The sequence below is a fragment of the Petaurus breviceps genome, unplaced genomic scaffold, assembly GCF_028583685.1.
Source record: "Petaurus breviceps papuanus isolate PSGF00001 unplaced genomic scaffold, PetGlider_PUasm1.0 654, whole genome shotgun sequence".
Taxonomy (NCBI): Eukaryota; Metazoa; Chordata; class Mammalia; order Diprotodontia; family Petauridae; genus Petaurus; species Petaurus breviceps.
Window position 1 is genome coordinate 87,166 of NW_027186438.1, and position 24,474 is coordinate 111,639.

Below are 24,474 nucleotides of genomic sequence, written 5' to 3' on the forward strand. Positions count from 1 at the left end.
GAGGTGTAGACGGCGCCCAATCTACCGTTGCTGTTTCCCAGACGCCTCGGCACAGCCAGCTATGGGGGGCTGTCCCTCCCCGTCTCTTCCTGGTCCTCCCCCTGAGCCCAGCCCCCGCCCCGCCCCCCAGCCCCTACCCCTACCCCTCCCCCTGTCTGGCCTTCCCCATCCACCCTCTCCCCCAGGGAAACGGGAAGGAAGTTAGAGGGGGTGATGTGTTAGTGCTTCTGTGCCTGAGTGAAAGAAAAGGTGGGGAGAGGGGGGAGGTACTCGTGTCCCAGGCTCCGAGCTGTTTTTGGCCATAAAACAGCTTTGGGGTTTGGAAAAATTCTCTCGGCCCCCCTCCCGGACCCGAGGACTTGACGGAAACGGAAAAAGGTGGGCGTGGCCAGGCCGATTTGGGGCGCATCCAAGCTCTTCTAGCACGTGATTTGTGCCTTTCGGGGAGTAGCACTCATCACAGACTGTGGGAGAGACCAAGCCAAGACCTGTTGGCATCATCACAGACATCAAGAGCATCTCATCAGGGACCGGGAGTGTTTGCACTAATCTTTTCTCCTGGATGTTTCCAGGCAAATGGCAGAATTCCTACACGGATCCTTTGAGTTTGCGATTATCCTTCTTGCTGGGATTGGTTTAGACTGCTCTGCAGACCTGGGGTTCATGCTGCTGGTGGTCAGGGGCCCCGGGGGTGGGTTGTGCTCATATTGTACCTGGTTCTGATCCCTCTGGCCACCCCCTCCCCTTCTGGCAGAAAGTAGGTTCTAGCAGGAGGTGAGATAGCAAAGGGACAGCTGGAAGCCCCATAGGAATCATCCCAAAGGTCAGAGGAGCAGAATTTCCGAAGTGTGTCATCTAGTAACTAAAATTCACATCCCAGTGACATGTACTGAATCACAGAAGCCATGGAGCCTCTACTCCCTTGTAACCCAGGGGAGCTAACACTCTAAATCTTGGCTCCAAATTCTGCTCCTCATACTAATGGAAATGGCCTCACGTCACCTTCTTGATGGCATGAGGGGTCCAGGTCACCCGGGAGTGGGAACTGACCAATGCTGGAAATGACTGCGTTGGAGCATATGGAGACAAGGTGGAGTCGGCCTCCTGCCCAGGCAGAGCATAAAGAGAGCCACGGAATCAGCAGGACCTGAGTTCAAACTGGTCTCAGACACTTGAGCTTTACTAGCTGTGTGACCCTGGCCAAGTCACTTAACCCAGACTGAAGCAAAAGAAAAAAAAAGAGACAAGCAGGAGGGCAGCATGGGGGTGAGGGGGGGCAGACAGCAGTGCTCTATACCCAGGGTGTCAAGGACTCAGCTTCGAACACAGCAGATGGAGGAGGGCAGCATGAGGTGTTGGGGGGGGTGGGGCAGTGCTGTTACTACCGTGTTTCCCCGATAATAAGACCTATCCCGAAAATAAGCCCGCCCCTTACTGTGTAAGATGCCTCTAAAATAAGCCCTCCCCCAAAAATAAGCCCTATTGAGATTGCTACTGTAGTGAAGGTGATCCCCTGCGCTACACGCTACATTACGGTACCCTCTGTATGCACCGTCCCCCCCGGTAAAACGCATGCCGCGCTCCGAGCTGCATCCAGTCAGAGCTGCAGCAGTGAACACGTCATCCTGTTCTTCCCCAGTGATTTGCTTATTGAATAAAGGTACATTTTTTTGTTCACATTTACCTGTTTATTAAAATTGCTGTCAATGTTCATTAAAATAAGCCCTTCCCTGAAAATAAGCCCTCTGGTGTTTTTCTGTCCAAAAAAATTAATAAGACAGTGTCTTATTATCGGGGAAACACGGTACTGGAATCATTTTCACACCTATTTTTGGTAAAGAAACCATCCCTAAGGCAGGTGATTCCAGCCTCACAGACCCTCCTCTATGCCCATGGGAATGGCTGGGTTCTGGTGTTGGTCAAGCCTGAGCAGGGGCTGCACTCACCTGGGCTGGGGCTGGGCTGCTCCCAGGGGCCATTCCTGCAGAATCCAGGCTCCCTGTGGAGGTGCAAAGGAACCAAAGTGACTCCCTTTGGGAAAGCTCCTCCACCTTATCCCTGGACCTTTTCTGCCCCAGGGACCTGCTCCCCCACCCTCCGTGGCTCCACAGGGGGAGCAGCAGCCAAAGCTCTTCCTCACACACTTCCCAACTGGTCATGGAATGTCCCAGTTCTAGGCCTTTCTGGAGCCACCTGGAAAGTCCTTCCCTCCTCCACCTGCTTGCCTCCCTTAACCCGAATCCCAGGCTCACAGCCTTGGGGCTCACTCTGGGCCACTGCTATTGGTTGTACCTTATAATAAATTTCCCTCCAGCTTTGGGGTCTGGATTGGCTCCAGTAGCCCCTTGGGCCAGGCTTTGGTCCTCTGCAGACTGAGCTGGGGAGGGAGAAGGATCACAGAGGGGAGAGCTCTTTCCCCTCTCCTCCTAGGCTGGAGGCTGCCCAGCTGGGGTTTACAGAGGGGGAGGTCCCCTAGGGGTTAGAAAGACCCAGGTCCCTCCCTAAGGGGAAAGACTCCAACCTGTAGAGGGAGGGAGGCAGCAGGGGGGAAATGAAGATGGTCTGAACAGGAAGGCTCCTTCTCTCCCTCTCTTACTCCTCCTCTGTCCCCTCCCCTCCCCATCCTCCCACAGAAACCCAAGAGGCAGGGGGGCTGGGATCCTGGATGGGATGAGACCAGTCAGAGCCTCAATGGCTCCTGACTCAGAGCTCTCCCCCAGCTGGTCCTCTGCCTTGCCAGCATTCCCTCTCCCCAGCTTTTACACACAGTATTCTAGACAAGAGACTGACTAACCCTCATATTGGAAATTTAGCTGTAATCAAATAAGGCCACATTCAAGAAACTTCAATTAGACATACTTAAAATTGTACATGATTTTGTAAAAATCTAACTACTATATACTTAATGATCTCAAAAAATGAGAACTGTTTGCTAATTTTAAAGTTAACTAAGGTCACAACTAAGGTCCTTAAGGCCTGACAAGGACTATTTGTGCCCAGCCCATGGCAGAGCATTCCCAGCTTGTACTGGGCTGCGCAGCCAGAGCCTGGCAGTGTGACTGTCACATACTAAAGTCATTTTGGACCTCTTCAAGAATGAAGGGTACCAACCAGATACATTTTTTTAAAAAGAAGCTGGCACGAGAAACTGTGAATCTGCTATATACAACTTGCAGATCCTTTTAAATATGTGATGTGGTCCTCTTGGCTCTGCTCATTTCACTCTTCATTGTTTCAGACAAGTCTATTCATGGTTTTCGCTTTTTTTTTTTGGAGGGCAATTGGGGTTAAGTGATTTGCCCAAGGTCACATGGCTAATTTTTTTTGTGTAAAGTGTCTGAGGCTGGATTTGAACTCAGGTCCTCCTGACTCCAGGGCTGGTGCTCTATTCACTGTGCTACCTAGCTGCCCCAATCCATGTCTTTCTAACATCCCTAAGCTCATCATTTCTTTTTCTTAAATAGTATTTTATTTTTTCCAATTACATGAAAAGAAAGTTTTCAAAACATACTTTTATAAGATTTTGAGTTCCAAACTTTTTTCTCCCACCCTCACTCCACAGGATGGCAAGCAATTTGATATATGTTATATGTGCATAATCATATTAAACATATTTCCACATTACTCATGTTCTGAAAGAAGAATCAGAACAAAAGGGAAAAATCAAAAGAAAAAAAAGGTGAAAATAGTCTGCTCCAATCTGCATTCAGGTTCCATTGTTCTTTCTCTGAATGTGGACAGTATTTCCCATCATGAGTCTGCTGAAATTATTTCAGAACATTGCATTGCTGAGAAGAACCATGTCCATCAAGGCTGATCCTTGAATAATGTTGCTGTCACTGTGTACAGTGTTCTAGTTCTGTTCATTTCACTAGGCATCCGTTCATGTAGGTCTTTCTGAAATAGCCTGGATCATCATTTCTTACAGCATGAAAGTATTCCATTACATTCATATGCCAAAACTTTGTCAGCCATCCCTGAATTGCCAGGCATCCCTGCAATTTCCAATTCTTTGCCACCACAGAGAAAGCTGTTATAAATATTTTAGCCAATCTGATAGGTATGAAAAGATGTCTTTTTAAAAGATTTTTTAAAATTTGCTTTTCTCTAATCAACAACGATTTAGAGAACTTTCATATGATTATGTATAGTTTTGTTTCTTCGTTGAAAAACTGCCTATTAGGGGAGGCTAGGTAGTGCAGTGAATAGAGCACCAGCCTTGGAGAGAGGAGGACCTGAGTTCTAATCCAACCTCAGACACTTAACACAATAACTAGCCATGTGACCTTGGGCAAATCACTTAACCCCAATTGCCCTATCTTCCACCCTCCAAAAAAAAAAAAAAAAAAAAAAAAAAATAAAAACTACTTATTCATATCCCTTGACCATTTATCAACATGGAGATAATTCATATTTTTCTCGTATTGTACTTTTTTTAAAATTTATTTGTTTTAAACTTAAATACAAAATGAGAAAAGAAAAAAAAACATTGTCATGTACAAAGCAGGCCATGGGGGGAGAGGGGGCAGAGCCAAGATGGTGGAGTAGAAGCACTATGGCACCAGCTTCCACGTTCTCCAATCCATGTAAAAAGGGGACTCTAAACAAACTTTGGAGCTGCAGAACCTACAAAATGACACAGAGAAGCTAACCTCCCACTGAGGACAGCGCAGCAGGCCGGAAGGAATCAGCCAGTACAGCGTTCTGGGAGCCGAGCACAGCCCCACGCAGAGGCTTTAGCCCCAGGGTGGGCCTGACCAGCCACTGGCCAGAGGAACTCCAGATCAGCAGCAGCTGTGGCCGTTTCCAGATTTATCAACACATAGATGCGAAGGACAAAGTGAGAGGTCAGTGCAGTCTGGACTTTGGGACCCAGTAAGTGGGAGAGCACAGCCTTTGCCCCCAGGGTGAGAAGGCGCTGAGACACTGGCAGAGCCAGCCGGTGCCACGTGGCAGCTTCAGCTCCTGGCCTGCAGAGTATAGGGGGACCAAGCACCAGTCTGAGGGGTAATGGCTCTTGCTTTAATCTGCTTGGATCTGGATTGAAGTCTAGGGTGGAGGTCCTGGGGTGTATGTCCAGCTTGCCAGAGCGTGTGAAGACCTCAGAGAGGGCACCCATCTAATACCTCCGGCAGCTGAGGAAACCCCAGCATTTGGGACGAAAGCTCCCCTGTCTGGTGGCAGAGTCCTACTGTGGCAAAAAGCCCAAAAGTCAAGTAATTGAATGGCAAAATGAGCAGGCAAATGAAACAAAGCAGACAGAAGATTCCAACATTACAATCCTATTTTGGGGACAAAAAGGAACAAAGCATGGAACAGGAGGAAAACAGTGAAGTCAGAACTGCACCAAAAGCTTCAAAGGAAAATACGAGCTGGTTACAGGCCATAGAGGACCTTAAGGAGCAGATAAGGGAAGTGGAGGAAAAATTGGGAAGAGAAATGAGAACGATGCAAGAAAATTATGAAATGAGAATCAACAGCCTGACTGAGGAAAATAATACCTTAAAAAACAGACTGACTCAAATGGCAAAGGAGTCTCAAAAAGGCAATGAGGAGAAGAATGCCTTAAAAAGCCAAATTTGCCAGATGGAAAAAGAATCTCAAAAGCTCAATGAGGAGAATCATTGCTTCAGAATTAGATTGGAGCAAATGGAAGCTAATGACTTTATGAGAAATCAAGATGCTGTTAAAAAGATCCAAACAAATGAAAGAATAGAAGGCAATGTGAAATATCCATGGGAAAAACCACTGACTTGGAAAATAGATCCAGGAGAGATAATTTAAAAATTATTGGACTATCTGAAAGCCATGACCAAAGTAAGAACCTAGAAATTATCCTCCAGGAAGTTCTCAAAGAAAAGTGCCCTGATGTTTTAGTGCCAGAGGGCAAAATAGAGGTTGAAAGAATCCACCGATCACCTCCTGAAAAAGATCCCAAAAAGAAAACTCCTAGGAATATTATAGCCAGGTTCCAGAATTCCCAGATTAATGAGAGAATATTACAAGCAGCCAGGAAGAAACAATTTGGATATTGTGGAAACACAATCAGGATAACCCAGGATCTGGCAGCTTCTACACTGAGGGATCGAAGGGCCTGGGTTGTGATATTACGGAGGGCAAAGGAGCTGGGATTAAAACCAAGAGTCACCTACCCAGCAAAACTGAGTATCATGTTTCAGGGGAAAATATGGTCATTCAGTGGAATAAAGGACTTTCAAGCATTCTTGCTGAAAAAACCAGAGTTGAATAGAAAATTTGACATTCAGATACAAGAAGCAAGAGAAGCATGAGAAGGTAAACAGGGAAAAGAAATCATAAGGAACTTATCAAAGTTGAACTATTAACATTCCTACATGGAAAAGCAATAATTGTAATTTATAAAACTTTTCTCAGTAGTTGAAGTGATTAGAAATATATACATATGTGTGTATGTGTGTATATATATATATGTCTATATATGAGGGTATATGGGCATATGAATACATATGTGAATGTGTGTATATATATTTACAGATATACATAGATAGAGGGCACAGGACCAATTTAACAGGAAGGGATGATACTTAAGAGGTGAAATTAAGAGGTGATAGGAATATAATGAGAGGAGAGGAGAGAGACAGATTGGGGTAAACTATCTCATACAGAAGAGGCAAGGGAAAATGGTTACAATGGAGGGGAAGAATAGGAAGCCAAAAGGGAATGGGTCAACCTTATTCCCATTGAATTTGGCTTGAGGAGGGAATGAAATACACACTAAATAGGGTATCTCACCCTCCAGGAGAGTAGGAGGGGAAGGGGATTAGAGGGGGAATGATAGAAGGGAGGGAAGGTTGCAGGGGGAGAAGGAAGTTGGAAGCACCCACTTTTGAAAAGGGACGAGATCAAAGTAGGGAATAGAACAGGTGGGAGGTGGGATAGGAGGGAAAGAAATATAGTCAGTCTTTTACAATATATCTACTATGTTATTGTTTTGCATTAGCCACACATGTACAACCTATACTGAACTGCTTATCTTCCCAGTAAGGGTGGGTGACAAGGAAGGAAGGGAATGAATCTGGAATTGAAAGTTTTAAAATCAAATATTCAAATATATGTGTGTGTATACTATTATTAATACCATCTTACATGTAATTGGAAAATAAGATATACAAGCACTGAGGCATAGAGATCCACTGGAAAAGTCGAAAGGAGTATGGGAGAAAATATGGGAGAGAGCAGATTGGAGGAGGGGATATCCTGTGGGACTGCTATTTTGGAGGGGTGGGTAGGGGAAAATCAAGGAGAAAATTTGTAACTCCAAATCTGGCGGAAACGAATGATGTAAATCAGAAGTTAATAAACCATTAAAAAAAAAAAACAAAGCAGGCCATGAGGAAGGATTCAATGTAAAAAAGTACATTTCTAAGGGGGCAGAGCCAAGGTGGTGGAGTAAAAGCAGGGACTTGCTTGAGCTCTCTCTCCAACCACCTTCCATACCTATAAAAATTGACTCTAAACAAATTTCTGTGCTACAGAACCTACAAAGTGGCAGAGAGAAACAAACCTTCTGCCCAAGGCCTCCTGGCAGGCAGATGGGAAGGGTCTGTTGCTCTGGGCTGGGAGCAGAACACAGTCCCAGGTGAGCCTCTCCAGCACAGACCCATGGCACAAACTGGCTGGAGCCAGCTTCAGGAGAGTGAATCACTGGCAGCTGTGGTGGTTTCCAGACTTCTCAACCTATAAATACCAAAGTCAATGGGGAACTTTGTTGGAACTGGGTGAGAGAAGAGCTTTGTCTGGCCTCTTCCCCCAAGGCATCAGAGGTGGCAGTATCAGCTGCAGCTGCTGCTGCATAGCTGCCTCCTGAGCTCCAGGCCTACAGATTGTAGGGGGACCAAGCTACCACTGAGAGGGTAAAAGTACTCTTGCTTTGACCTGCTTGGATCTGGATCTCATTCTTGGGTGGCAGACATGGGGTGAGCAGCATTAGCATATCAGAGCTTGTTGAGACTGTGGAGAGGCAATCATCCTCACAGTTCTGAGGCAGGTGCCTAGAAAAATCACTGACAACAGTTACGCAAAACCCCTGTGATTTGGGACACATCCCTCTCCACTCCAGAAGCAGAGTTCTACCATGGCAAAGAGATCAAAAGTCAAGTAATTGACTGGCAAGATGAGCAAACAGAGGAAGCACAATCAGACCATATAATTGTTTTTTTGGTGACAAAGATGATCAAAACAGAACCAGAAGACGACAACAAAGTCAAAATTCCTGCATCAAAAGCCTCCAAGAAAAATATGAATTGGTCACAGGTCATGGAGGAGCTCAAGAAGGGTTTTGAAAATCAAGTAACAGAAGTAGAGGAAAAACTGGGAAGAGAAATGAGAATGACACAAGAAAATCATGAAAAAAAAAAGAGTCAACCGCCTGCTAAAGGAGACCCAAAAAATACTGAAGAAAAATAACACCTTAAAAAAAAGACTAACTCAAATGGCAAAAGAGGCCCAAAAAGCCAATGAGGAGAAGAATGCCTTAAAATGCCAAATTGCCCAGATGGAAAAGGAATTTCAAAATCTCAGTGAAGAAAATAATTCCTTCAAAATTAGAATGGAGCACATGGAAGCTAATGACTTTATGAGAAATCAAGATACTGTAAAACAGATCCAAACAAATGAAAAAATAGAAGGCAATGTGAAATATCTCATGGGAAAAACCACTGACCTGGAAAACAGATCCAGGAGAGATAATTTAAAAATTATTGGACTACCTGAAAACCATGATCAAAACATAAGCCTAGACATCATCTTTCAAGGAATTATCAAGGAAATTTCCCTGATATTCTAAAACCAAAGGGCAAAATAGAAATTGAAAGAATTCACTGACTGCCTCTTGAAAAAGATACCAAAAAGAAAACTCCTAGGAATAATATAACCAAATTCTAGAGTTCCCAGGTCAAGAAGAATATATTACAAGCAGTTAGGAAGAAACAATTTGAGTATTCTGGAAACACAATAAGGATAACACAAGATCTAGTAGCTTCTATGTTAAGGGATCAAAGGATATAGAATGTGATATTCTAGAGGTCAAAGGAGCTAGGATTAAAACCAAGAATCACCTACCTAGCAAAACTGAGTATAATACTTCAGGGGAAAATATTGACATTCAATGAAATACAGGACTTACAAGCATTCTTGATGAAAAGAACAGAACTGAACAGAAAATTTGACTTTCAAATATGAGAAGGAAGAGAAGCATGAGAAGGTAAACAGGAAAAAGAAATCATAAGGAACTTATTAAAGTTGAACTATTTACATTCCTACATGGAAAAACAATTGTAACCCATGAGACTTTTCTCAGTATGAGAATAGTTAAAGGGAAGATATATGTATATGGGAGGGTGTGTGTGTGTGTGTGTGTGTGTGTGTGTGTGTGTGTGTATACACATGTATAGATAGAGGGCAGAGGAGGAAATTAATATGAAAGGTTGATATCTAAAAAATAAAATTAAGATGTGAGAGAGGAATATGTTGGGAGAAGGAGAAAGGGGTAGATCGAATAAGGTAAATTATCTCATATAAAAGAGGCAAGAGAAAACTGTTACAATGGAGGGGAAGAGGGGCTGGTAGGTGGTGCACTGGCCCTGGAGTCAAGAGGAACTGAATTCAAATCCAGCCTCAGACACTAGCTGTGTGACCTTGGGCAAGTCACTTAACCCCAATTGCCTTGCCTTCCCCCTTCAAAAAAAAAATGATGAGCATAATGGAGGGGAAGAGCAGGAGAGTGAAAATGAATGAGTCAACCTTACTCTCACTGGATTTGACTTAAGGAGGGAATAACATACACACTTAATTGGGTACCTTACCCTACAGGAAAGTAGGGCTAAAGGGGATAAGAGGGGAAATGATAGAAGGGAAGGCAGATTGGGGGAGAGGGTAGTTAGAAGCAAACACTTTTGAAACGGGACAGGGTCAAACAAGGAAATAGAATAAGTGGGAGGTGGGATAGGATGGAGGGAAATATAGTTTTTCACAATATAACTACTATGAAAATGTTTTGCACAACTACACACGTACAATGTATATTGAATTGCTTGTCTTTCCAGTGGGAGTGGTTGAGGAGGGAAGAAAGGAAAGAATCTGGAACTCAAAGTTTTAAAAACAAATGTTAAAAATTGTTTTTTTTTACATGCAATGGGGAAATAAGATATACAGGCACTGGGGTATAGAAGTCCATTTTGCCCTACAAGAAAGTAAGTGGGGGGGGAGGGGATGTAAGAGAGGGCAGATTGGGGGAAGGGGTATTCAGTATGCTTGCCATCTTGGGGTAGGATTAAGGGAGAAACAGGGAGAAAATTTATAACTCAAAATCCTGTGGAAATGAATGTTGAAAATTTAAAAATAAATAAAAACACATTTCTATTTCAAGAAAACCCATATAATAAATACCACATTTTGTTTTCCCAGCTGCCCAGCTTTTCTTTTCTTCCTTGTTGGTTTTCTTTTCTCTTCTGCTGTGTACCTTTTACTTTGTTTTTTTCTTCCCTCTCCCACCACCCTAAAGAAGGCTACAATTAAGCATGAAGAGTTACATAGATATCTATGAACATAATCATATATACACATATACACGCATATACATGTATGTAAGACTGTTCTATGCATATGTCCACTTGTGATCTCTTTCTCTGAAGGTGCATAGTATCTTCCTTCATCCATCCAAGTCATTCCATATTTTTCTAAATCAACCAATTGGTCATTTCTTACACCACAGCAATATCCCAACCCAATCACATCTTATTTGAGAAATTTTCTGACAGCTTCCCCACCCCACCCCCCAATTTTCTGCATTCCTTCTATCCTTGGCTATATACATTTTATTTGAGGAAGAAAATTTTAATTTGAAATAATTAAAGTTATTCTTTTTACACTTCAACAATGCTATTATGTCACAATATAGTTTAAGGTCTAATACTATTGAATCTACTTCATTTACATCATTTTTCCACTGGTTTCTTTAAAATTCCTGACCTCTGTTCTTTCAAAAGTGCTTTGTTTTTATCTTTTCTAAATCAGTAAAATAATTTTTCAGTCATTTAATTGGGATGACATTGAATGAATAGGTTCCTTAGGTAAAACTGTTATATAAAAATTATATAGGTTTTACCTACCATGAACAATAAATGACTTCAGTTATTTAGATCTGAGTTTATTTGCATAAATAGTGTTTTATGTTTATCTTGATATAGTTCCTGTGTCTGTTGTGGCAGGTATACACTTGGGTATTTCATGCCATCTAGGTATTTTAAATGTTCTAAAATCATATTAAATAAGATTACTGACATATAGTGTAGTTTCTCTATTTTTCACTTCTTGTTATATATAGTTTTACTTTAACTTTGAGATCATGATTACTATCCCTGCTTTTTCTTTTTACATACTAAATTCTACTTCAGCCCTTTATTTTATCTTTATGTATATCCCTCATTTTTGTAATATTTCCTGAAAACAATATATTGCTGAATTCAAATTTTTTTACTCTGCTATCCTTTTGTGTTTTATGGATAAATTTGTCCCATTCACATTCTAAGCCACAATTACCTGTATATTTTTCCTCTTCCTCTTTTTCCTCACTATCTTTCTCACCATATTTAGCCTTTCCCTCCTCACTCCTCTGCTTTACTTCCACCAGCTACTTTTCCCTCCTATTCCTTAAACCTCCACCCCTTATCCTCTCCACTATATCCCCTCACCCTCTTATTTCTTTCTGAATTTAGGAGCCTTTTATACCCTTCTATATATAACTGTTGTTCCCTCTTTAACCTATTACTAATGAGAGTAAGGTTCCAGGACTACCTGCCCTCCCCCCATTCGCTTCATCTGAATCAGGTTTTCCTTTTGGGCCTCATTTGTATGAGATAATTACTCCTTTTTTCTCTCCCTACAGTTTTTTTTTTAGAATCACTCATCATACTCAGCTCAGCTCACACCTTCTTTCAAGCTACCCAAATAATGATGACAATCATAAGAGTACAGCTAATATTTTCACATGTACCAACTAAACAATTTGATCTTATTGAGTCCCTTATGATTTGTCTTTACAGCTTCTTTTTAATATTTCTCCTGGATGATATATCTTGAATTTTCCTGTAAGTTCTGGGGATTTTGTCACAAAAGCCTGAAAGTATTTGAGTTCATTAAATATCCATTTAAAAATATCCATTTTGGGGGGCGGCTAGGTGGCACAGCGCTGGCCCTGGAGTCAGGAGGACGAATTCCGTTCCAGCCTCAGACACTTAACACACACACACACACACACATACACACACACACACACACACACACACACAATTAGCCGTGTAACTTTGGGCAAGTTACTTAACCCCAATTGCCCCCAAAAAAGCAAAAAAAAAATTCCATTTTTAGTTTTCAACATTCATTTCCATAAGATTTTTATGTCCAGAGATAAGATTTTTATCTCTACTCCTAAGCCATAGCTAGGGCCCCCAAATTTTCCTCCCATGCATCCCTTCACCCACACCAAGATAGTGTGCAATTTGATGTAGGCTCTATATATGAAATATCCTTTTTTTTTCATTCAGGATTCTATTTAACTTTGCAGGGTTGTTACCCTTGGTGGCCATCCCTGTTCTTTGCTCTATAGACGAGAGCATTTCAAGACCTATGCTCCTTCAGTGTAGTTGTGTAATCCTTATTATAGCTCCATGATCCTTAAATTGTTTTTTCTCTTTTGCTTCCAAAATTTTCTTCTTAACCTGGGAGTTTTGAAACTTGGCTATAATATTCCTGTAAGTATTCCTCCTATAATCTCTTTCAAATTGTGATCGGTGGATCTTTTTTTTTTTCCATTTCTACTTTTCCTTCTTGTTGTAGAATTTCAGGGCAATTTTTCCTCGGTAATTTCTTTTAATATTGGATCAAGATTATTTTTTATCTAAATTTGCAGGTGGTCCAAGTGTCCTTATGTTATCTCTCCTCTTTTCTCCAGATTGCTTTTCTGATGTGACATTTCACATCTTTTTCCATTTTTTTATTCTTTTGATTTTGTTCTATGATTTTTTGCTGTCTTTGAATGCCATTAGCTTCCCTTTGCCCAATCCTAGTCTAAAAGGAAATTTTTCCTTACGTTTTTAACTCTATATTTCTAGTTGGTTGACTTTCTTTTCATAATTTTCTTGATATTCTTAGATTGCTATTATTTTCTAATTTTTCCTCAATCTCTCTTATTTGATTTTATCTTCCAAAAACCCTTTTTGTGTTTGGGACTATTTGACATTTCTCATTGAAAAAGGAGTGTTTTTTTTTTTTTATCTTAACTATCTTCCTCTAATATGAACCGAGATCAGTTCTACCTCCATAGTAGCTAATTTTGGGTCCTTTCTCCATTGTTTACTCATCTTTATTTATTCATCCATTCATTCATTCATTTATTTTTGTATTATTTTGCTTTGAGCTGCTGTTAGTGTAATCAAGTTACAGTCATAAAGAGGAATGATGCCCCAAGTCTTAGGTCCTTCTTACTGTTATTTCTTGAGTTTGGCCTCAAGCCCAACCTTGGGCTCTCCTCTCCACTCCTAAGGCACAGCTAGTGTGGGCCAGCCACATACTGGCTCACAATCAATCTTGCTCCTTGTGGACCCTCGGTAGCTGCAAACTACAGCTGTCCTCTCTGCCCCAGAACTGAAACCAGGACCTCTGTTCTCCTGTAAGGGCCCACAGCCAGCAGGGTCCCTGCCCTGCATTACTGCACTCACTAGGTGTGTGCATTCTCCTTCTCCCTGCAGCCACAGCCTGGGGTGCATCTGGTCAGCACAGTGGAAGGTCCTTCAATCTTCTCCTACTCAGCCATCAGATCCCCACACTGTCTGCAAGAAGAAAGTTACTAAAGCTCAGGCTGCCTCTCAACCCAGCTGCCCCCAGCGTTTGTTGTTTATTGATTCTTCAGTCAGCCTGGAGGTGTTGCCACCTCACTCAGACCAAACCCCTGCCCCTGGAGGTCAGGATATTCCTGGGGTCTTCTCAAATTGTCTTTGGGGGACAACTGTATTAGCCTGTGTTTGTGTCTGCTGCTCTGAGGTGATGTTCTGCTCTTCCTCTGGAGGAAATTGGGAGAGTGGAAAATGTTCTGACCTACTGTCCAATCTTTCCAGAATCCTCTGATAACCTGCATTCTTACAAATTTGACAAAGTTGATGTTTTTGAGAAATAAGACCTTTATCTGAGAGACCATGTATTTTCCCTCTAATTTTCTGCTTTCCTTCTAATCTTTACTAAACAAGAATTTTTCAACATAATTGAAATTATCCATTCTATACCTCAACAATATTCTCTATCTTTTGTTTCTGCATATATTATTCTCCTCTCCATGGAGAGAATATGTTCCATGTTCTATTTTTCTTGTGCTGTCTTCCTTTATATCAAAGTCACATATCCATTTTAAATTTATCTTGTTACAGAGATTAATATATTGGTCTATGCCCAATTCCTACTAGACTACTTTCTAAGATTTCCCAACAATATTAGCCAAATAAGAAGTTTTTCTTTTCTTTTCTTTTTTGCTTTTTGGAGGGCAATTGGGGTTAAGCGACTTTCCCAAGGTCACATGGCTAGTGTTAAATGTCTGAGGCCAGATTTGAACTCAGGTCCTCCTGACTCCAGGGCCAGTGCTCAATTCACTGTGCCACCTAGCTGCCCCCAAATAAGAAATTTTTTTGAGACTTATATAGTATTTTATATTTTCCCAGTTACATGTAAAAACAATTTTTAACATTTGTTTTTAAAACTTTGAGATGTAAATTCTCTCCCTTCCACCAAAAACACATTTTATAGAGCTAGAAAAAAATATCAAAATTCATCTGGAAGAACAAAAGGTCTGGAATATCAAGGTAATTCCACTCTGTAACTCATGTACCAAGCCCAATCCTCTTTGTCTCTAACCTAAACAGCCCATAAGTTCAATACATTTAGTCTCCCTCTCTGTGGATAGATGCATAAACTATAGCTTTGCCATGAGCATTGCTAATTGGAGAGAAACTGAGCATGGGAACTGTTATCTCGGCAATGCTTGGAAATCAGATCTACCAAGAGAGGTTTGTTACTTCAAATAAGTCCAGTCTCTGAGAAGCTAAATGACATCTGTGTGCCACACTTGAGAACTAGACCGAGTTGACCTTGCCCCATCCCTCTAAGCCTCAGATGGTCTTATCTTATGGCCAGGAGCCTTCACATCTGCTCCTCTCCTTTGAATGATACATGATCTCCCTGCAGGCTCTGAATCCTAGGAACATATGGCTGGGAAAGAGGTAGGCCCAAGATGGCCTATTCTTCTAACTTCCAATTGGGTGAGTGATAAGTAATCTTTCATACTGTCTTTGGAAGTTCATAGAGCCTGGATAAGAATAATCAGTTAAGTGACTTTGGAAATGAAATGCCTCCTGGGCCTGTGACTGTGGACTGAGGTTGGCTGTGGACGGACTGACCTGCCAGGAAGTCACACTTGTACTGCACATGTAGGCCCTAGGCTGCCTTTTATACTTACAAAGACACAACACACAGATAAAATGATAAGACAGACACATGGGTTACAAAAGAGAATGCCCATTTAGGGAACTGTGGCAGAAACCATAACTTAAAGCAGCCCAGGAAAACCAAAAGTGCATCTGGGTTTGGCAAGGAGTATTGTAGAACACCATCCCAGCCCAAAGTGGGAGTTAGGATCATGAGGTGCCCAGAGGATGGGGCTGAGGGCCACTCCTCAAACATGATTGACCGCTGATTTCTTCCTCCCTCCTACTCAGTCCTCTGTAACTGATTAGGCTGTAGGGATGTAATTTTATTTCTTATTTTAATATTCTTATAACTAAACTAACATTTCTTTTCTTCTTGGATCTATATCAGATTTAATTTTGATTATGCAATTGTTATTGCTACATTATGAATAGCAGGTGCTATTTACATGCATTTTAGTTTTTTATATTTGGTTTAGTATTTTATTTTCCCCAATTACATACAAAAACAAGTTTCAACATTTGCTTTTAAAATTGAATTCCACATTCTCTCCTTACCCCCTCATTAAGAAGGCAAATAATTGGATATAGGCTGTACATGTGTGACCATAGCATATTTCTCTTGATTAGGTCTCCTGGTTACTTTTGGAAACCATTGATCAAAGTCAAATACTATGTTAACAATTTTTCTGGTGTATTCTGTTCTAATCCTGAGCTAGAATTAAAAACAAGGAGCAAGTGATTATCAAAGTGAAAGACTGTCCTATCAGACTTATAAAGGTAGAGTGGGAACCAAAACTGTCCAACTACAATAAGGGACTGAGGCAGAGCTCTGAGCCAATGGCACTTTATTAAAGAATCCATGACCCCATATAATCAAGTGGACCTAAGATTTTCTCACAATCTGTGATGCCCCCTTCTTCTAGCCTCTTATTTTTATAGGGTTTGATACCCAAATAAGCAAAGGAGGTATGGCAAAATACAGAATATCATTGGTTGATAGACTTTGTTCTCGAGGGCCAAAAATGACATATCAGTGGGGGAGGGGAGGGGGGTGTCACAGGTAGGCTGAAGCATGGGGCATCTCCATTGTCTAAGAAGTCATAAGATGGTCACCTGCAATTGTTGGACGAGAGACCAGTCTGGAGGTGCCGAAGTAAGTTGGGGCACTTGCCAAAGCATCAAGCAATCCCATCTGTGACGGTCTTGGACATGGAATTTGAGTGAAACAGGAGGAAGAGATCTTTGTCAGCATTCCTGTGGTTGTGCAAGTGAGCCTCATAAGTTGGTAAGCAAGTAGTGAACATCAGGCTAAAGTCTGAGGCCCACTGAGAACCTAGCTATGCCTGTGATTTCTGTAGACTATCAAACTGATGAATACTGGTTGGAGTAGGGCACGGGTACAAATGAAGGATTTCTCCCAGTAGGTCAGATCTTATGCAAAATAGATATAAAATTAGATGTGAAGGCGACATCTAGAAATTATAGGAAATAAATGTTATTGACCCAAAGTTATGCTATACTGGTCTCTGAATGCAATCAGTCCAGAGTGTCAAATTGAGAGATGAAGTGGTTTGCTGTGTACGATAATTGGGAAATGCATTAAATTGAATGTATGTCATTAGACTGCCAGCAATTTCATCTCATATTCCATAAGACTGCTTGTGCTATTATCATTTAGTTTTCCTTATATTGGGATATTCTCACATTGGGACATTTTTTCTCATATTGGGACATATTGTATATGAAATGTTGCTAATTTAAAATTACTTCTAGAAATTGATGCATTTATATTTGTTGTTCAGTTGTTCAGTCACCTCTGACTCTTCCTGATCCCATGGACCACAGCGTGCCAGCCCCTTCTATCCCTCACTAACTCCCAGAGGTTTTCCAAGCTCAAGCTCATTGCTTCCATGACGCTGTCCTCATCCAGTGCCATCCCCTTCTCCTTCTGCCTTTAATCCTTCCCAACATCAAGGTCTTTCCAGTAAGTCCCTTCTCATTATGTGGCCAAAGTATTTAAGCTTCAACAAGCCAGTAGTATGAATTAATTGGATTTGATCTCCTTGCCATCCAATGGACTCTCAAAAGTCTTCTCTGTCACAATTTGAAAGTGTCAGTTCTGTGGCAATCAGCTTTCCTTGGATTCCAGCTCTCACAACCAAACATTGATACTGGAAAAAACAGCGACTAAACGTAGAGTGTGCTATCTAGATTAGCCCTAGTTTTTCTGACAGCACCTTTTAACTTGATGGCTGCAGTTGCCATTTACAGTGACCTTTGAGCCCAAGAATACGAACTCGGACACAGCTCCATTTCTTTTTTTTTTTTAAGCAATTGGGGTTAAGTAACTTGCTCAAGGTTACACAGCCAGTGATTTCTGGGTGTGGTGCTGAGTATCTGAGCCCAGGATTCGATCCAGGTCATCCCAACACTGGAGCCGGTGCTCTTACTCGCTGAGCCACCTGGCCGCCCCTAAGCAATTGGGGTTAAGTAACTTGCTCAAGGTTACACGGCCAGGTGTTTCTATGCTCTTACTCGCTGTGCTACCTGGCCGCCCCCACAGCTCCATTTCTTCTCCATCTATATGCCAGGAGGAAATGGGACCACTTGTCATTCTCTTAGCTTCTTAGAGCATTATGTTTTAAGCTCGCTTTTACACTCTCCTTTTACTCTCATCAAGAAGCTTAATTCGTGGGGTGGTTAGGTGGTGCAGTGAGTAAAGTGCTGGCCCCGGAGTCAGGAGGACCTGAGTTTGGTTCTGGCCTCAGACACTTAACACTCACACAAAAAAAAACTAGCCGTGTAACCTTGGGCAAGTTACTTAACCCTAATTGCCCTCCAAAAAGGCAAAAAAAAAAAAAAAAAAGCTTAATTCTTCACTTTCTGCCATCAGAGTATAATTGTCTACATATCTGACATTAAGCCAGTCAGGGTTAAATGATTTGCCTGGGGTCACACAGTTAAGTGTCTGAGATCAGTTTTGAATTCAAGTCCTCCTGATTCCTGTACTCACTGTGCCACCTACCTGCCCCTGACACTAGTAATATTTTCCCTCACAGTCTTAATTCTGTGTTTTTATTTGTCCAGTCCAGCATTTAATCTGACATACTAGGTATATGTGAAATAAATAGGGTGGCAATAGACAGCTTTGTACTCCTTTCTCCAATCTTAAACCAATCAGTTGTTTCATATTCAATTCTACCTTGTTCTTGACCCACTTACAGGTTCCTCAGCAGACCAGTAAGATGATCTCTAGATGCCCCATCTTTTTGAGAACTGGTCACATTTGGCTGTGATCCACAGTTAAAGACACAGGAATAGATTTTTTTTTTCTCCTGGAATTCCCTCGCTTGCTTCCTATTCCAGCAAATGTTGGCAATTTGTCCTCTGATTCCTCTGCCTCTTCAAGAACCAGCTTCTGGTAATTCTAGGTTCACACACAGCTGAACTCTGGCTTGCAGAATCTTGAGCAAAACTTTGCTGGAGTGTGAAATGAGTGCAATTGTTTGGTAATTTAAAGATTCCTTGGTGTGAGATCATGGAGTCCTACAGATGCTGCTATACAAGGAGTGTTGGCAGATAAATATACCCTGATACTCAGGGCCTCATAGCTTGAGGATGTTAGAGAGAGTGAGGCTGGCAGCAAGTGTGATTTCAGGGATTCATGTGTTGGTCACTGAGACTTGACTACTGCACATATCCTTCAGGCGTATTAACTTATGCACCCATGCATAGATTGCCCTCCGTGTTGTGAACATGGGATCCATATTCAGGAGGGAACAAGCCAAGGGGCGATATGTAATGGGCAGGTTAGAAAGATCGTAACCCAGAGAGCTGGGGCCAATGCCAGCTCTGCAGGGAGGCACCAGGAATGATTAACTCCATAAAAAGCTCAGTTTGGCTTCTGTACTGCATGTATGTGTCCCTTCATGGTATCATGCATCCACTTCATGCAAGAAGCGTAAATACTTCCTTCATTCACTTCTGTTTAAGTTTGCTTCTTAAAGGAGTGACCCCATTTCTAACATTTGGCACAGCCCTTCTTTAGGACTGGGCCTTAAACTGATGTTTTCCAATCCAATCACCACTTTTGAGGTTTCCAAATTTGCTTGCGTATGGAGTGTAGCATGTTTTGTGTGAAAAAAAAATCTATTTTATTTTTTCCAATTACATGCAGAAACAATATTTTAAAACTTTTTTTTTAATTCCAATTCCAAATTCTCTCCCTGCCTCTTCCCTTTACTCTGGTATTATGACATGAAACTACATGCAATACAAGATGGTCCGGCACCAATGTGAGCAAAGGTTCCTTGTAATCTCCTTCTTTCCAGCTGTCTGACCCCTCACTGTCCATGAGCTAAAAGCTCTCCAAGCTGCCGCTCTTCTCTCAGTGACAGGAGGCCCACGCCATACTGTTTTCCAGACCCAATCGCCATTACTTTTTCTGCTGGCCTCCTAAGTGAATTTGGTTTGGAAGACTGATTCATCTTGACCTTTGGTTGGTTCTTCGACTCCAGAATTTGATTTGAAGCATTATTTAAAGTTCTTGGGGGGGGGGGGGGGGGGGGAATTTGGGAGAGTTCAAGTGAGTTTCTGACCCTCCTTGGTCATCTTTGCTCCAGGCCCTTCTTAAAGTCATAAATTTAGTTTTTAATTAGTTTACAATACTACAAATTTCTGAAAACTGGAAAAAAAAGATTTGTTGCCTTCTTGTATGTCCCTTTTCTCCCTATCCAACTTGGCCATAGGCAAAAAAAAAAAAAAGAGAGGGGGAGATAATCTTCTTGAAGGCACTGAAAGTTCAACAGAAAAGCTTTCTTTTTCTTGACACCCTTTTTTCCATGGCTGATCTGTTTAGACTTCCCAGACATGCCGCCATTTCCTGTAGAGGAGTAACTGAAGGTCCCTCTGGCTGTGTGGGGCCCCAGATTGTATGTGGCCATCAGCCCAGATGTCTCTTATGTGGCCGGGAGCTCCTTCTGATTCTGCTGAAAGGATGGTGGAGCAGGAGCAGCCCTGTGACAGTAGGGACATAGGGATGACAGGCCTCTTACCTGCAGAGTGGCTGACTTTTCAAACATTGGTTACACTCTGCCTGAACTCCATCAGCGGATCCCTTACTCACTGCTGTGATTGTTGGGTCATAGAAATCAGGAGGCAAAAAACTATCTCAAATTTAGAGAAGTTTCTTGATTATCACATGTAGTAGCCTGAATGTAGGCTGATACATACATGTAGGTGGGCTATAGGAGATCATAAAATTCCCCTAAATTGCTCCAATTATTGTACCTTTGATCAAACATCGATTTCTTCCCTTCACCAAACACTGTTCCATAGGTGACATAATAATGATACGAGTTCATTTCCTTATTCTGAAAGCATTCCATTTTTTTTTCTTAAGCAATTGGGGTTAAGTAACTTGCTCAAGGTTACATGGCCAGTTATTTTTTCCCCCCCTGTGGGTGTTAAGTATCTGAGCCAGAACCGATCCCAGGTCTCCCAACTCTGGGGCCAGCGCTCTTACTCACTGCGCCAACTGGCCGCCCCTAAAGCATTCCATTTTTGAGAACATCCAGATTGCTACTTTCCCTCAGTCCTAGAGTTCATGACCTTTTTCCTCTTTTTTTTATTTTGCAACCTGGTGGGAGGATATGAATTATTTGCCCTTATTTCACCATTCTTTTACAGTCAGAAACAAAATTTAACATTCACCAGTGACCTCCATGATACAAAGGCAGGTCCCCATGGAGTGTTTTCATACGATTTCTTCCAGTATCAATCCTCTGATAAGAGGAAAAGAAATAATCTCTGGCTGAAAGTCTTCTTACACTGAGTCCAAAAACGCCTTCTATACAAAGCTAAGAAACTCTGTATTCCATTTTAATACCTTTCCTCAAACATGTCAGTAATAAAATTTATAACTTATATGAATTCTCTGCTGTGAAACAAGGGCTAGCTTTTGCCTGAAAGCCTTTCCACATTGACTACATTCATAAGGTTTCTCTCCAGTGTGGATTCTTATATGTAAAGCAAGAGTGGCCCTCTGTAGGAAAGATTCTCCATACTGATTATATTCATAAGATTTGCCTCCAATGTGTATTCTCTGATGTACATTATAAATGTGCCTGAGTCTAAAAGTGTTTTCACACTGATGACACTTATGAGGTCTTTCTTGAGTGTATTCTCTGATGTTCAGCAAGGCTGGCCCTCTGCCTGAAAGCCTTTCCACATTGATTACATTCATAAGGTTTCTCTCCAGTGTGGATTCTCTGATGTTCAGTAAGACGAGTCCTACGTGTAAAAGCCTTTCCACACTGATTACATTCATAAGGTTTCTCTCCAGTGTGGATTCTCTGATGTACATTGAGATCAGACTTATGTCTGAAAGTGTTTCCACATTGATTACACTTATAAGGTTTCTTTCCAGTGTGGATTATCTGATGTTCACTGAGACTGGCCCTCTGTCTGAAAGCCTTACCACACTGATCACATTCGTAAGGTTTTTCTCCAGTGTGGATTCTATGATGTTCAGTAAGACGAGTCCTCCATGTAAAAGCCTTTCCACATTGATTACATACATAAGGCTTCTCTCCAGTGTGGATTCTCTGATGTTCAGTAAGACGAGTCCTCCATCTAAAAGCTTTTCCACATTGATTACATACATAAGGTTTCCCTCCAATATGGATTCTCTGATGTACTCTAAGGTTGGCCTTCTGTGTAAAAGTCTTTCCACATTGATTACATTCATAAGGTTTCTCTCCAGTGTGGATTCTTATATGTAAAGCAAGATTGACCTTCTTAAGGAAAGATCTTCCACACTGATTACATTCATAAGGTTTCCCTCCACTGTGAATTCTCTGATGTTTAGCAAGACTGGAGCTTTCTCTGAAAGACTTTCCACAATGATTACATTCATAAGGTTTCCCTCCAGTGTGAATCCTCTGATGTTTAGCAAGACTGGAGCTTTCCCTGAAAGACTTTCCACATTGATTACATTCATAAGGCTTTTCTCCAGTATGTGTTCTCTCATGTACAGTAAGAGTTGCTTTATGTGCAAAAGATTTTCCACAGTAATTACATTGATAAGGTTTTTCTCCAGTGTGGATTCTCTGATGTTCACCAAGACTGGAGCGGGCTCTGAAAGCCTTTCCACATTGATTACATTCATAAGGTTTCTCCCGAGTGTGGATTCTCTGATGTTTAGCAAGAGTAGAGCTTTCTCTGAAGGCCTTTCCACACTGATTACATTCAAAAGGTTTCTCTCCAGTGTGAATTCTTTTATGTAAAGCAAGATTGGCCCTCTTTAGGAAAGATTTTCCACACTGATTACATTCATAAGGTTTTTCTCCAGTGTGGATTCTCTGATGTTTAGCAAGATTGGAGCTGCCTCTGAAAGTCTTTCCACACTGATTACATCCATAAGGTTTCTCTCCAGTGTGGATTCTCTGATGTTCAGCAAGATGAATCCTCTGTGTAAAAGCTTTACCGCACTGATTACATTCATAAGGTTTTTCTCCAGTGTGGATTCTCTGATGTTTAGCAAAACTGGAGCTGCCTCTGAAAGCCTTTCCACACTGAATACATTCATACGGTTTTTCTCCAGTGTGAATTCGTTGATGGTTAGCAAGACTGGAGCTGCCTCTGAAAGCCTTTCCACACTGATTACATTCATAAGGTTTTTCTCCAGTGTGGATTCTCTGGTGTTTAGTAAGACTGGAGCTGTCTCTGAAAGACTTTCCACACAGATTACATTCATAAGGTTTTTCTCCAGTGTGGATTCTCTGATGTTTAGTAAGACTGGAGCGGTCTCTGAAAGCCTTTCTGCACTGTTTACATTCATAAGGTTTTTCTCCAGTATGGATTCTCTTATGTACTCTAAGACTGGTCCTCTGTGTAAAAGCCTTTTCACATTGATCACATTCATAAGGTTTCTCTCCAGTGCGGATCCTCTGTTGTATACCACAGATTTTCCTCCAAGTTAAGCCAAAGGGACTATTACTTATGAATCTTTGCTTGTGAGATTCTTTGAAAGAAAGACTTAGCTCTGCAGTAGTTTCTTTCATTTCAAATCTGATCTCTCCTGAAAGAAACAAACAATAAAATACATATAGACAGACACATATATCATTATATCCCCTCCCCTCCATTGGCAGAACATAAACTCCTTTACATTCTCTTTCCCTAGGCAAAGAGAAAAGTCTTCAAACCTCAAAGACAAAAACAATTATTTCAAAATGCCATTAGTTCACACCCTAATAATTATTTAATTTGCAAACAGCTTCACACACAATTATACTGGATTCTCACAACAAACCTGTGACATAGGAAGAGCATTTTTATCACAGTCACACCTGAGGGCATTAGCTCATAATGACTGAGTGACAACCCAAATTCCAGCAGTTGAGACAAGAACTGAAATCCATGACTGGGTAGAGCTTTGGGACCAAAGTACTAGATGGATTGTTGCCACTTTTAATATCTACTGTTCACTTTCACTGTATGCACTTTCAATTCTTCTTCATGGATTTTATGCCATCTGGTGCCCATATACTATATATTCATATTTTTTCAGTATGTATTATAATCCAGTGGTATTGTCCTCTTTTCTCTGCTGTGAACAGGGCACCCCACCTCCTGACTCTGGGGTTTTCCTCACTATCCCTCTGGCCTAGAACACTCCCCCGGCTTCCCTGAAGCCAGAGCCCACCTTCCACAAGAGCCTTTCCCTCCTTCCCTCTCTTGACCATCTCCAATTTATCTTGTCCATAATGGATTTGGACCTAGTTGCTGGAGTTTTATCTGCCCCTCTAGACTGTGAGCTCCATGAGTCAGGGATGTCCCTCTTACCTCTTTATGTTCCCAGTGCTTAGCACAGGGCCTGTGCTTAAATGTTTGCTGACTTAAAGGTCTCAGAAAGACCTCATATTGCATAATCTAAGTGCTTCTTGCACTTCTAGGAGAATTACAG

General features: G+C 41.6%; 1 pseudogene; it reads right to left on the bottom strand.

Annotated features, from left to right (window-relative positions):
- The window catches only part of LOC138173844 (zinc finger protein 850-like), a 67,877-nt pseudogene that overhangs the window by 21,364 nt on the left and 22,039 nt on the right, over nt 1–24,474 (bottom strand).